Below are 12,128 nucleotides of genomic sequence, written 5' to 3' on the forward strand. Positions count from 1 at the left end.
AATTTCAGATTGATTGTCCCCTAGAGTCCATTTACTATACAGACAATCTTCCAGTTTTACCGTTTTTAATGTCTGTATAGCATTACTTCACTTAGAAGTAGAACCTATTGTTTCGTAGTTTCTCATTCCCTTTTTTAATGAACGACTCATAATGGTAGTAATAAAACATAATTAAGAACAATAATAGTTATAATAATGCATGTTTTATTACTAAATATATTATTTTTTGACTCAAGAACTACATCAAAGACTCCCTACAGACTGAGTACAGCAATCGAAAAGCATGGGGAGTGGGTATAAAAATACTATACACTTCTTCTTGAGAGCTTCGTCACTTGACAAGAGTATAAACTACAATAAGCAACTTCAGTGCTAACGTGATTGTTGGATAGGCTCTATGATCCTATGACCTATGATCCAGGCTGGTTCATAGCACTGGCTGATAGTAACTGACAATCACAACACTGTGGTGCACCAATGGCTGAGCGCCGAGCACAGGGTTAGAATTATTTGGTTGAAGATCACTGGGTTTCCAGTGAAACTATCTTCACCTGACCCATGTGTCTTCTGAGGTATTTACAGACTTTTGGTGACACAGCAGTGAGAGATGTACAGTATCTCTCCTCTGGCGAGCACTTAGCCACCTGCACATTGTTGTGTAGTTCGCAATGTATCAGACAATGAATTATTTGTAGAGTGAGTACTGTAGATAGATCTAAGCAACCTCTCTGTACTCCTGCATTTCTTTTGTGTGAGTTGCTGTTCTCTGACATGAGAAACATAACAGGCACCAATTTGGTGGGTATACAATGAAAAATAAATTGAAATTTTAATTTAAATAAAAATTAATCCAGAAAACAATGAAGCAAATACATACAGTACAATAGCACAGGATCTTTATATTCTAAATTCTTACAGCAATTCTACAATGCATGACAGAGAAGCTCTACAAAGGGTTGTGGCAATGGCACAGAGGATTATAAGATGTGATTTAACATCAATTGGTGATATTCACACCATCCACTGTCACAATAAAGGCCAACCCATCATTCGTGATCCCAAACATCCCAGCCACAAACTTGCACCCTGGCAAGCGGTACTACACTATTAAAGCAAGGACCACTAGACTCAAGAACTGCTTCTATCCCACTGCAGTACACATTCTCAACTGCAGTGCCTCGGACTAAATACATTTCTGCACTACTCAGTTTTTGCATGCTCTACCATGTCCTTTTTTCTCACTGCTACATATTTATTGTTCCTGTTATTATTTATTATGTTTGTAATGTACTGTCTACATTGTGAGGTGTTATCTGTTGCTGAGAGATCAGCGCAATTAAGAATTTCAATGTACGTGTACATATGGCAATGAACTACCCTCCAAGGTTCAAACTCTCTTATATTTCGTTCTTATCTTCTCATATTTTATTTAGCACTGAATGATATTTAGAAGAATGATAAAGTAATATATTTTAAGTAAAAAATTGATAGGCATTTTGAATCAAATACCATGGTCGACATTAAATTAACAGTACAATAAAATAAGCTTATGATTTACATCTTTTTTTGCTTAAATGTGATGTAAACTAAATAACTATTTAGTACAAATGATGTTGTTCTAAATATTGCATATTTTCTGAAATGCAGGGTGAGTGTAAATGATGCATAACAATTCCAAATGGAATTCATGGAGTTTTTAAGATTGGACATAGAATTTTAGTTTGATTACTTCTGATGTATCACTTCGTAAAGGATATTATACATAGATGACTGTTTTTCTGCTAATGCCTCAAGACAGGGCGCACTACCTTACTTTTGCACTACTACCCCACACTTACATCCTTCATGGCATTTTTTGGAAACATTCTGTTTTCTTTGCATGTTAAAAGAAACAAAATGAAAAGGAACATATTGAATACATTTAGCAGACAGAATATATTTACATATTAGCAAAGAATATACTCTTTACAAGAGCAAAGCATCTTTTTCTTCTTTATATTGCTATCCAGAGTGCTATGGTGGCCTTTTGTGTAGCAAGGAATTGTCACGAAAGCGTTCTTTCTGGACCCTATGCAGATAACAATCCAGGGATGAGTGAGGAAAACACAGGGGAAAAAAAGCATGCAGGAGTCGGGAATGAAAACAGGGGGCGTGTCCATAGTGCACAGGTGTTCAGGGGGGAGAGTCTGGGGCAAACAATCCAAAACAGAGTCCAAAGGGAAATCCAAGACGAGGCCAAAACAGGATTAAAAACCGGAGCAGGATCCGGTGGAGGGTCGGGGGGAACAAGGAGGGAACGGGACCTGACGCTACCGATCCCGGACTCGCCTGGTACGGGAACCAACGCAGAGCCCGGAACAGAGTACACGTCTGGCTCTTATAGGGAGGCAGGAACCGGGAGCAGGTGCACAAAATCAACTCAAAAGTGAAAGAGCCGGAGCACCCTTAAGGGGGAGGGTCTACAATCGTGACAGGAATAGTTAAAGACAAATGTTTATTAAATACAGTAGCTATTCATCAGATTTGTGGCCTATATAGCTTTTCAATGTTCTGAAATACACTTGTGTTTTTGGAAGAATCTAGTGTAACTGGGAAGCAAAGCTGTTTTTTTTAGCCTCTCGAAAACCTCACTCTGGAAAAAAAAGCTAAAATTATTGAATACCTTGATTATGACATTATATAAGAGGTGTCAGTAGTATAGCATTAAATATTATAATAAGAAAGTGCTTAATACCCACCCTATCATACTGAAATGGTGAATTCACCGCTACACCACTGGGAATTTCCTCCTTCCCTTTTGTATGTTATTATTTTTAACAATTTAGCCTGGAGATCCCAGCTGTGATGCAACAGTGCATATCTAGTGGCGCTCCGCTTGTGGGAATTAGTGGGAATTTTTGCACAGGGTGTCAAATTAGTTTTCCAAGGTCACACAGCACAGGGGGAGCTAGTTATTAAGAAAGCAATTTTGCTTAACTCAAGCCTTGTTCTCTGTATAGGATAAAACAGCTTTCTTCTCTTTTGAATCTTAAACAAATTTGGCATCTACTTTCCCTGCTCCTAATGAGAACATGTTAGATATAATCTGTTCCAGTAATTGACACACACTATGCATCTTACATTTTGTCTCTAGACCCGGTAAGTACATGCTGGTTTTCTGACATATGCATTATTAAGCCCCAGTTTTGTGTTTTATTGTTCATTATAAATACAACACTAAATAGAAAGATTAAAAAGCCTTGTTTTCAGAAAATAAAAGGAAGGCTGGTGTGATTGCAGGAAATATTGAATAAATCTACCGGTTAACCATCCATTGATATTGCTTCTCAAATTCCATGTGTGTTATTCCTTGCTACAGTATAAACATTATTTTCTGTAAAATATTGAGTTAATTTGGAAAAAAGGTGAAAAGGCTGCTTATAGTGCTAACTTATTAATTATGTAAAAATGCCATGCCACTAGTAAAAGCACTGAGGGTATTTTTATTTCATAGAAGGAACCAAATAAAAAGAAAAGAAAAGACTTGATTCTGAGAGATAAGTTGACCTGTTAGAAAAAACACCATAACCTTTTTTTTTCTTATTTTGAGTCAGATTTTTTTGTGACTCAGACTTTTAATCCCATATATTCAATATCATTCTGATTTGCCAAAAGACAGGACAAGTGCAACAAATTAATCTTTAATTTGATGTTCAAAAATCAACATACAGTAGCAAACACAGAGCTTGTGAAAGCAGAAGGTCCTTATACCCAACCACTTAAAGGGAAATATAATTCTGTCCTGGGCCGAGGATTTGAATATTACATGAATAATTTCTAGACAGCATACATATGGCTGATATTTCTGTTTTGCTTTTGGAATCTTATTTTTTAAAGGATTTAGAAGTTTTCCCATCTATGAAATCATCTTAGGTTTTTAAAAGAAAGGTTTTATTTACCTTGATATTTGTTCTGATTGTCCTAATAATGTTTAATGAGTATTCCTTCAATATTTAAGATTTTTGTTTTGGTCATGCTTCTAGAAGCTCTTCTGGCCTCTGATAAGCTGTATATTCTAATACTTTTTGAGTGCGATTGGTCTGAACCAGAAGTTAGCATGAAACTGGTTCATTTAATGGAGACATTTTCATTATTTATGGAGCTAGATGCAGTCTTATTCCTGTGTGTATTAGCCATCAATGAAAATACACACGTATTGTACAATAAAGCAAATTCAAACTGGCCATATTCCTTAGTGCCCAAATTTCTACACTCTCCTAAATGTTAACCATTTGAAATTAAAAATTGGTATGTCAACCATTTTACACCTAAATGAACAAGGGCATCTTTTTTACACTACTGTAGATTCTTGGAACACATCAAAAAGATCCTTCAACTGTACTCACTTACAAATTGTCAATACATTATACATGACTTATTTTTCATAGCCTGTTAAAGGGCTGCACTATGTTATCAGTTTCTTTAATATGCAGGCATAATTGCACCAGGGGGAGAAAAGATACTTCATTTTCAATTAGCTATTCCCTTCCATTAAATGAACATATAAAAAGAAGAGATGATACCATTCATGAAATTAACAGCCTGTGAATTAAAAAAATGCTGTGTCTGCAGAAATATGTAAGAATTGACCTTTAAGAAATCAGATTGCCTGTTAGTCATAATATCAGAAAATTGTATTTGGTTATTTTTTAAAATGATTTTCAGGTTAAGCCTATAGATGGGTGCAAATGGGTTTTACTATCTACTGCTGTGCTTCATTGCAGACAAAAGAGAACATACAAAAACTGAGATTTCCAAAAACGTGAATTGAATGTAGAAATTCATTGAGACATTAAAAATCTGTAACTGTGTGCTTACGGAGTTCATTGACAGATGAACTGCAGTAGGAGGGAATTTTATATATAGTGTTACTGAGGCAAAAAAATCTCTTTATGCATGTGATCTACCATGTCTTCTACTGATCTACCATATTGCAACATGCACTGTTGCCAGAATAATATACCAAAAATAATCCAAAAATTAAACTTTAATAATTTGATTATTTTGGTACTCTTCTTCAGTTTTCAGTCTTTTTTCCTCAAAAAAGAACTTATCCTCAGCATCAGAGATACAAGAAAGCAAATTCAGAGATCTGTTTTCAGCAACAGCTTCAGTTTTGTGCCAGCTCCCCAAGACTCTGGTCACCCCAAAGTTTCAGAGTAACATTGACTGTTCTTACCACATGATTCACCTTACGATACAGTTCTAGTCAATAAAAGATCTTGTAATTAACACCATTACTAGTATTGATCCCAGACAGAGCTGCTGAACTCACCCCTTGGGTTCCTTTGCTTTAGGTTGATTAATTAATTAACCAATGCAATAACCAACTTTCCACAAACTTATCTGTTCCCAGAAAATACAGGTCCAGTTCCAATAAACACTCTGGGCACTAAAATCACTCCACAACAGGGAAGGCACTGGAATTAAAGCTGCTGGCAATGGTTTTTCTTGTCTTTACAATGCTGAAGCCTCAAGAGCCTAACACCATATTTCTAGAACACTAATATGTATCTCAATTCTACCTCCTTTCCAAGATCCATGAGCCAGCTATACCTGATTGTGTCCACCCAAAACTGAGCTACCACTCACATCTACTTTTCTCGATTGCTTATTAAGAACAGAACAGAAGAAAAATTGCGAATAAAATTTCGACATGACTTCACCAGCTTCCAAAATTCTCTGAAATTCACTACATAGTTTGGTGAAAAAGTGAGTACATAGCCTTAAGATTTTATGGTTTAACATATTTGACCTTTACCTAGTCCTCACCGTGTCCTAACAGTAGATAAAACTAACTTCATTTGACAAATAACACACAGATATTTTATTTTTTAATAAATCAGCCAGTATTCTATATGAAAAAGTAAGTGCACCCTTAGTTCTACCAACTCAGTTAAGAGGGTAAGTAGAATCTGGTGCACCAAAACATGTACTATACAAATAATGTATAGTAAATAATAATAGTTGATCATCAATAAATAATTCCACCTGTATATAAAAACAGAAACTCTGTCATTTTGTTCTTAAGCACATCATGCTCAGATCAAAAGACATCTGTGATAGTCTTATAGAAAAAGAAATATGTTGCTGCTTATCAATCTGGGAAGGGTTGCAAAGCTATTTTCAAACAAAATGAAGTCCATTGTTCCAAGATGGAAAGGAAGATAATCTACAAATGGAGAAAATTCTAGACTAATGTACCTACCTACTTTCTACCTACTGTAAGTCTCTCCAAGATCTGAGCTTATGATGCTACTAGAAGTCTCAAAGAGCCCTAAAGTTACATTCAGTGATCTACAGGCTTCTTTTGATATAGTAAATGTCAGAGTTCATGAGTCCACTATGAGGAGAAGATTGAATAGGCATGATTTTCATGGAAGGATAGCCAGGAAGAAACCTCTGCTCTCTAAGAACTGTTACATGACTTAAGTTTGCAAAACAGCACTTGAGTAGAAAACAAGACTTCTGCAACAATGTCCGCAGGACATATGAGTCAAAAGTGGAGTTGTTTGGTCATAATGCAAAACGTCATGCTTTGCAGCATCTGCCTTTGACCAGAAGATCCTCATACCAAACATCAAGCATGGTGGCGGGAGAGGGTGATGGTTTGGGCCTGCTTTGCCATCTCAGGACCTGGAGGCCTTGCCATCATTGAATCTACTATTAATTTCCACACAATACCCAAGTGTTGGAAAGGAAAATGTGAGACCATTCATCCGACAGCTAAAGCTGAAATGAATTGTTGCATGATCCACTTTCAATGATCCAAAACACACAAGTAAAACTATGACAGAAGTCCAACTGAGCATACAAGAAAGCCCTCAAACATCACAGAGTTGAAGCAGTTCTGTAAGGAAGTGAGCCTGAACCCTCCCCAGCAATGTAAGAGACTGATCAACTCTTACAGGAAACATTTAATTCAAGATATTGGTGCTAAACTAAGTGCCACAAGTTACTTAATTAAGGAATCACTTTTATTGCACAAAGATATTGAATGCTGGAAGGTTTTTTTAAACAAATCAATTTTTAAAATAAATGTTGACTAAGTAGAATTTTTGCATTGAATTTTGATAAATGAGGTAAGTTTTATCTCTTAGGACTATTAGGATTTGGTGAGGACTGTATAATGGTACAGTATAATGGTGTCAGTCTCATCATTATACAAACTGTTGTTTGTCTAATGATGAGACTGACTTCCTCATTTAATTTCTCAAAATGCATTGTTTTTTTTATTGGCAGGGGATATCCATTACACTATACTGAAGACAAAATAGCCTTACCCAAGTCAAATATAGCCTTCCCAACATATATCACAGGAGGAAAACCAACAACAGAACAATTTACCCCACATCTATTTTCCCAAACAAGGAATTTAACAAGAGAACATTTTACTATGAACTTTTACGAACAATGCTTTAACTGGGACTTTTCCCCAGATCCATCAATCATCTCACACCACTCACCACCTAACCTGCACAGCCTGCTTGTCCACAGTTAGCTGTGGCAGAAGCTGCTACAGCACAGGCAAATACAATTTTTTTGCAGACATACACATGCACCTTCTGGACACTTCCGGATGACACAGAAAGCACCATTATTTTCCAGCAATCTCATTTATTGCATACCTGTAGAAAGTATCCCACTATTTACGTTGGAAAAACGGGAAGAGGAGTATTCGGCAGCATCAGGGAATGTCAGAGCAGTGGGGGGCACAGACCTCTCTAGGGCTGATAGTCCACTATTTTACCTCTCCAAATTAGGATCGTGTTTCTATCTTAGTCTGTGTCCTTTCACACAACACCTGTGCTAGAAAGACATTGGAAGACAAAACCATCAATAAACTGGGTCTGTTCACACACCATCCAGCACTCAATGATCAACTAATCTCTTTTTAATCTTCCCATTCATTTACAGATTGCCGGTTTTCACACATCCCCCTGTAATCTGTCCCTCACATTTCCATCTACATGTAATTAGCCCCCCTTTTCCACCCCTTACCCATTTTCACCTCTCCTCCATTTGCTTGCCTCGTCCCACCTTTCTTTCATCTCTGCATTCTCCATTTCTCCTGTACAGACCTGAAAGAGGCTTGACGAGAAAGCACACGTTTTAATCTTTCTTTCTTCTTTTCATGATGGAATTAACCTCTACATGTTCCTTGGCTGCTCACACACTGATGCCACTCCCCACTCTAACTTCTGCTAAAAAACTATGTTGCAATCGTAAGAGCTGAAGAATGGCTCTGTAAAACTGACATTATAATTGTGAACTTTTCACAACCCAAATCCATTACACATAAGATAAATGAATGATTGTTAACATCATAATTCCAGTCCAGCTGTTTCTATGGCAACAAGGAATGTGACAGTACACAGTATCTATGCTGAGGATACATTTTAAAGCACCTAACTGCTTCCTTTGTGAATATTGAACGCTGCCATAAAATGGTTCTTACATATAATTTTGCAGGCTTTCAGACAAGAAAATACATCAGTGTGTATTATCCATTTGTGACCCGTCAAAGATTCATGAAATGATTTTTGATGGTTTTCAACTGAGAAAGTGAGGGTGTTGATAAAATAATTTCAATGCTAATTTCTCTGGAAGCAGTAATAAGACATGCACTAAAGCAAATACATTAGAAGCCTTACAGGAATGTTGCTGGTGAATCAGAATCTAATAAGAAGAAATTCAAAATGATGCGTTCTGATTTTCTTCAATCAACAATTCTACAATGAGAAATTCAAACACATTTAGAGAAACAATCTAGTTCTTTAAATCAAATGCACCCATACTTTTAAAAATGTTTAAAATGTTTTAAATTGTTTAGCCCTGAACTCAGTTGTTGCATTTAAGACAGGTATGAGGCGTGCTAAGGAGAATATCTCGGACCTTATACTGTATATGAAAAGCAAGGTTTTTGCTGGACATTTTTTTTGCACTGCAGTCTTTTTAAATAGATGCATTGTATTGAAAGATAAAACAGATTTTAAATGACTATTAATCGTATAGGTTGTGGCTTTGAGCAAGGCATTTAACCTGAATTATTCCAGTAAAATTTCCACCTGTACAAAAGAGTACATGTGTATGTTGCTTTGGATAAAAGTGTCAGCCAAATAAATATAATAATGTACAGTATATATACAGACAAATCCACTGTACAAAAAAATTATAACCATTAGAATGCAACTGTATTTTAGTCATTAAATTATGAAACCAAGGTTCTCTCTGACATTGCTGATGCATTAAAAATTTTAATGTGTCATGTATAGACCCTCATTGTGTAACCACAATAGATTAAAGTGATGTACACTGAATGCAAACAAGCTACTTTTAGATCATGCGACCATGTCCCAGCACTATAATGACAAGCATCTTTAATGAATGTCATATTAAAGTACTGACCATACAACAATCCCAGCATAACATTATGTGATGATACTAAAACAAGACATCATTATGTTGTGACAATCTAATTTACCAGGCTATAAAAACTTGTATGGTTTATACATGTTGTAGATAGTAGCATTACCTATGGAATTCTATCCGATATGCCCCAGTGAATCTGAGATTAGTATTCTAGCATACATATGCAAAACAAATACATTAAAATATATATTTAAGCATGTTGATGGTGTTTCACCAATCATGTCATATACTGTAGTTATTTCTTCAGCGAGGATAAGTGAAGATATTAGCTATATTCAAAGTACACCTTTAACATTATACAGTATACAGCTTCTTTTAAATATTTTTAGATTTTTTTTTACATGGTGAAATTTCTTTAGGTGCCAAAAATAGTGTTATATGAAGCCCTCCATAAAATAGTGGAAATGTTGGCTCTTTTGCTTCCATTAAAGACAGCACATCACACTAAAACACATATAATAGAGGAGTTTAATGGCATAGTTCAGTGCAATTTTGTATTAATTTAATGTCTAGTTACTATTTTATTTAAGCCTCTCTCAGGAAGATTTCATTAGATCCCACAGAAATACAGTAAGTTGCCTGCTCATTGTTTATTATTTGGTAAAGCATGTTAACTCTTCTGCATAGGATTATAAAATACTATAGCATATAAATGAAGGTTTTAACTACATAAACTACATACTGTAAATAACTACAGCCATTAGCTTGAAGAACAACAGCAATGACAGGCATAGTGATGATGTTAATAATAAAGAAAGTAGCTCTAAAAATGAATGTTGCTTCTTCATTAATAAATATATTTTCTCTTTTGATACATTAAGTTTTATTTCTTCAGCATGTCTGCATTCCTTCTTCAACTGAACAAGGCTCAGCAGTAGAAATGCTTATTGTTTTCTTCTCTCTGCTTTTCAGTGTAGAATTTAATTCAACTTTTCTTTTGTTTCCACATGTTGGTGCAGATCCAGATTCAATCTTCTATACTATAGGTGAGTATTGTCACCTTTCCAATCAACTGTTTCAATATTAGTCCATCGATGTTGGACACTAACATAACAGCAATATCACATAATCAAGTAGCAACAACAGCATCTGTGGAGCCTTAAATCTGCAGCAATTTCAAAGCCTTCTTAATAAGTCTTTCATTTGCCTTCATTTCATTTTAAATTGAGACTATGTCACAATCCTCCTCCCTCCTCTTAAGGGCGCTCCGACCCTTTTGTATTTTAGTTCATTTTGTGCACCTGTCCCCGGTTTTGTCCATCTTTCTTTAAGGCGAGCACTCCCACTATGCCTTGCTCAGCATTGGGAGATGGACGGCGGAAGCCCGCTTGCCTGGTTGGGGCTGTTTATTTAAAAATATGTGCCTGCGAGACTGAGAATCAGATTTTTAGATTTCATCAAGACAGAACCTGACATAATCAAAGGGATTGATTTTAGCTCCTATTCTCAGTACTAGATCACCTGTAGATGGGTATTCCCAGCTTGGCCTTGTTTCCCCATCTAGCACTCCACCCTAAATAATATCTTTCCCCCTCTGGACTTACTCAGGCATATTAGAGATTACCTTAAATTCAAGATTTAAGACAGTGATAAGGCAGGAAGATAGTTGGTGACAGGAGTACTTTGATATTCAGGGATATGATGTTCGACTGTATGGAACAGGAGACACTATTACTCTTGGGATCACAGTGTCTAAATGGTAATACCACTTTTACAGTATTTACTGCTCAGAAAGCTATACCCAGGGTGTATATATATATCTATATATAAAAAGGAGTTGCTGGGAATGTGGGAAAAACTAAGGAAGAAATGAAATTTAGATCATAGGCCGTCTGACATTGATTTACAGCACCAGTCAACTCACAATACATTAAGGAAAATGAATAAATCTTTATATCTAAATCTACATTGGTTCCTGTGTTATTGTCTCAGCCAAGTGTAGAAGGTTTGTGTTGTTGCCAACTTGCAAATACAAATTGATGATTTTGAGTCCAGGAAAGTATATTAAAAAAAAAAAAAAAAAAAAAAAAAAAAGAGTTGAACCTTGAAAATCACCCCTCCAGATATGACTTACTAGCAGCATAGAGTCCTTAGGTTTTGTTGTACAGTTTATCCACACCTTGATAAAATGTTACAAATCCATTTATCCATCCATTTCCTAACTGCTTTACCAAATACTCAGTTGCAGGGGAGCCAGAACAAGGGCTGCAGACCACAATATACCCTGGGTGGGACACCACTCGATTGGAGGGAATACACCGATACAAATACAGTATATAGACACTCCCACCAGGACTCATTTTCCCAGAAGCAAATTAACCTAGCAGTAGGTTTTTGGACTACACCGATGTTAAAATATAAGTGGATTAAGAATCAACTTAAACTTTTCTTATTATGAAAAAGTAATAATCTATATTAAAGATCTTTATGTATAAGGCAGCTTTTATCTTACAATTTAATCTTGATTGCATAGACCTTTTTAAATCTCACTTATCTCAGAATGATTTTGAATGCATTTGGCTTAATTGCTTGAATTGTAAGATGTTACAATGGAATTAATGAAATTTTTAATTCTTATAAGCGATAAAAACAAACCTAAAATTAAAACAACTTGTTTGTTTAATTAAGGAATCACAAAAAATTCACCTGCAATGAAA

The sequence above is a fragment of the Atractosteus spatula genome, chromosome 8 (assembly GCF_055471065.1).
Source record: "Atractosteus spatula isolate fAtrSpa1 chromosome 8, fAtrSpa1.hap1, whole genome shotgun sequence".
NCBI lineage: Eukaryota > Metazoa > Chordata > Actinopteri > Semionotiformes > Lepisosteidae > Atractosteus > Atractosteus spatula.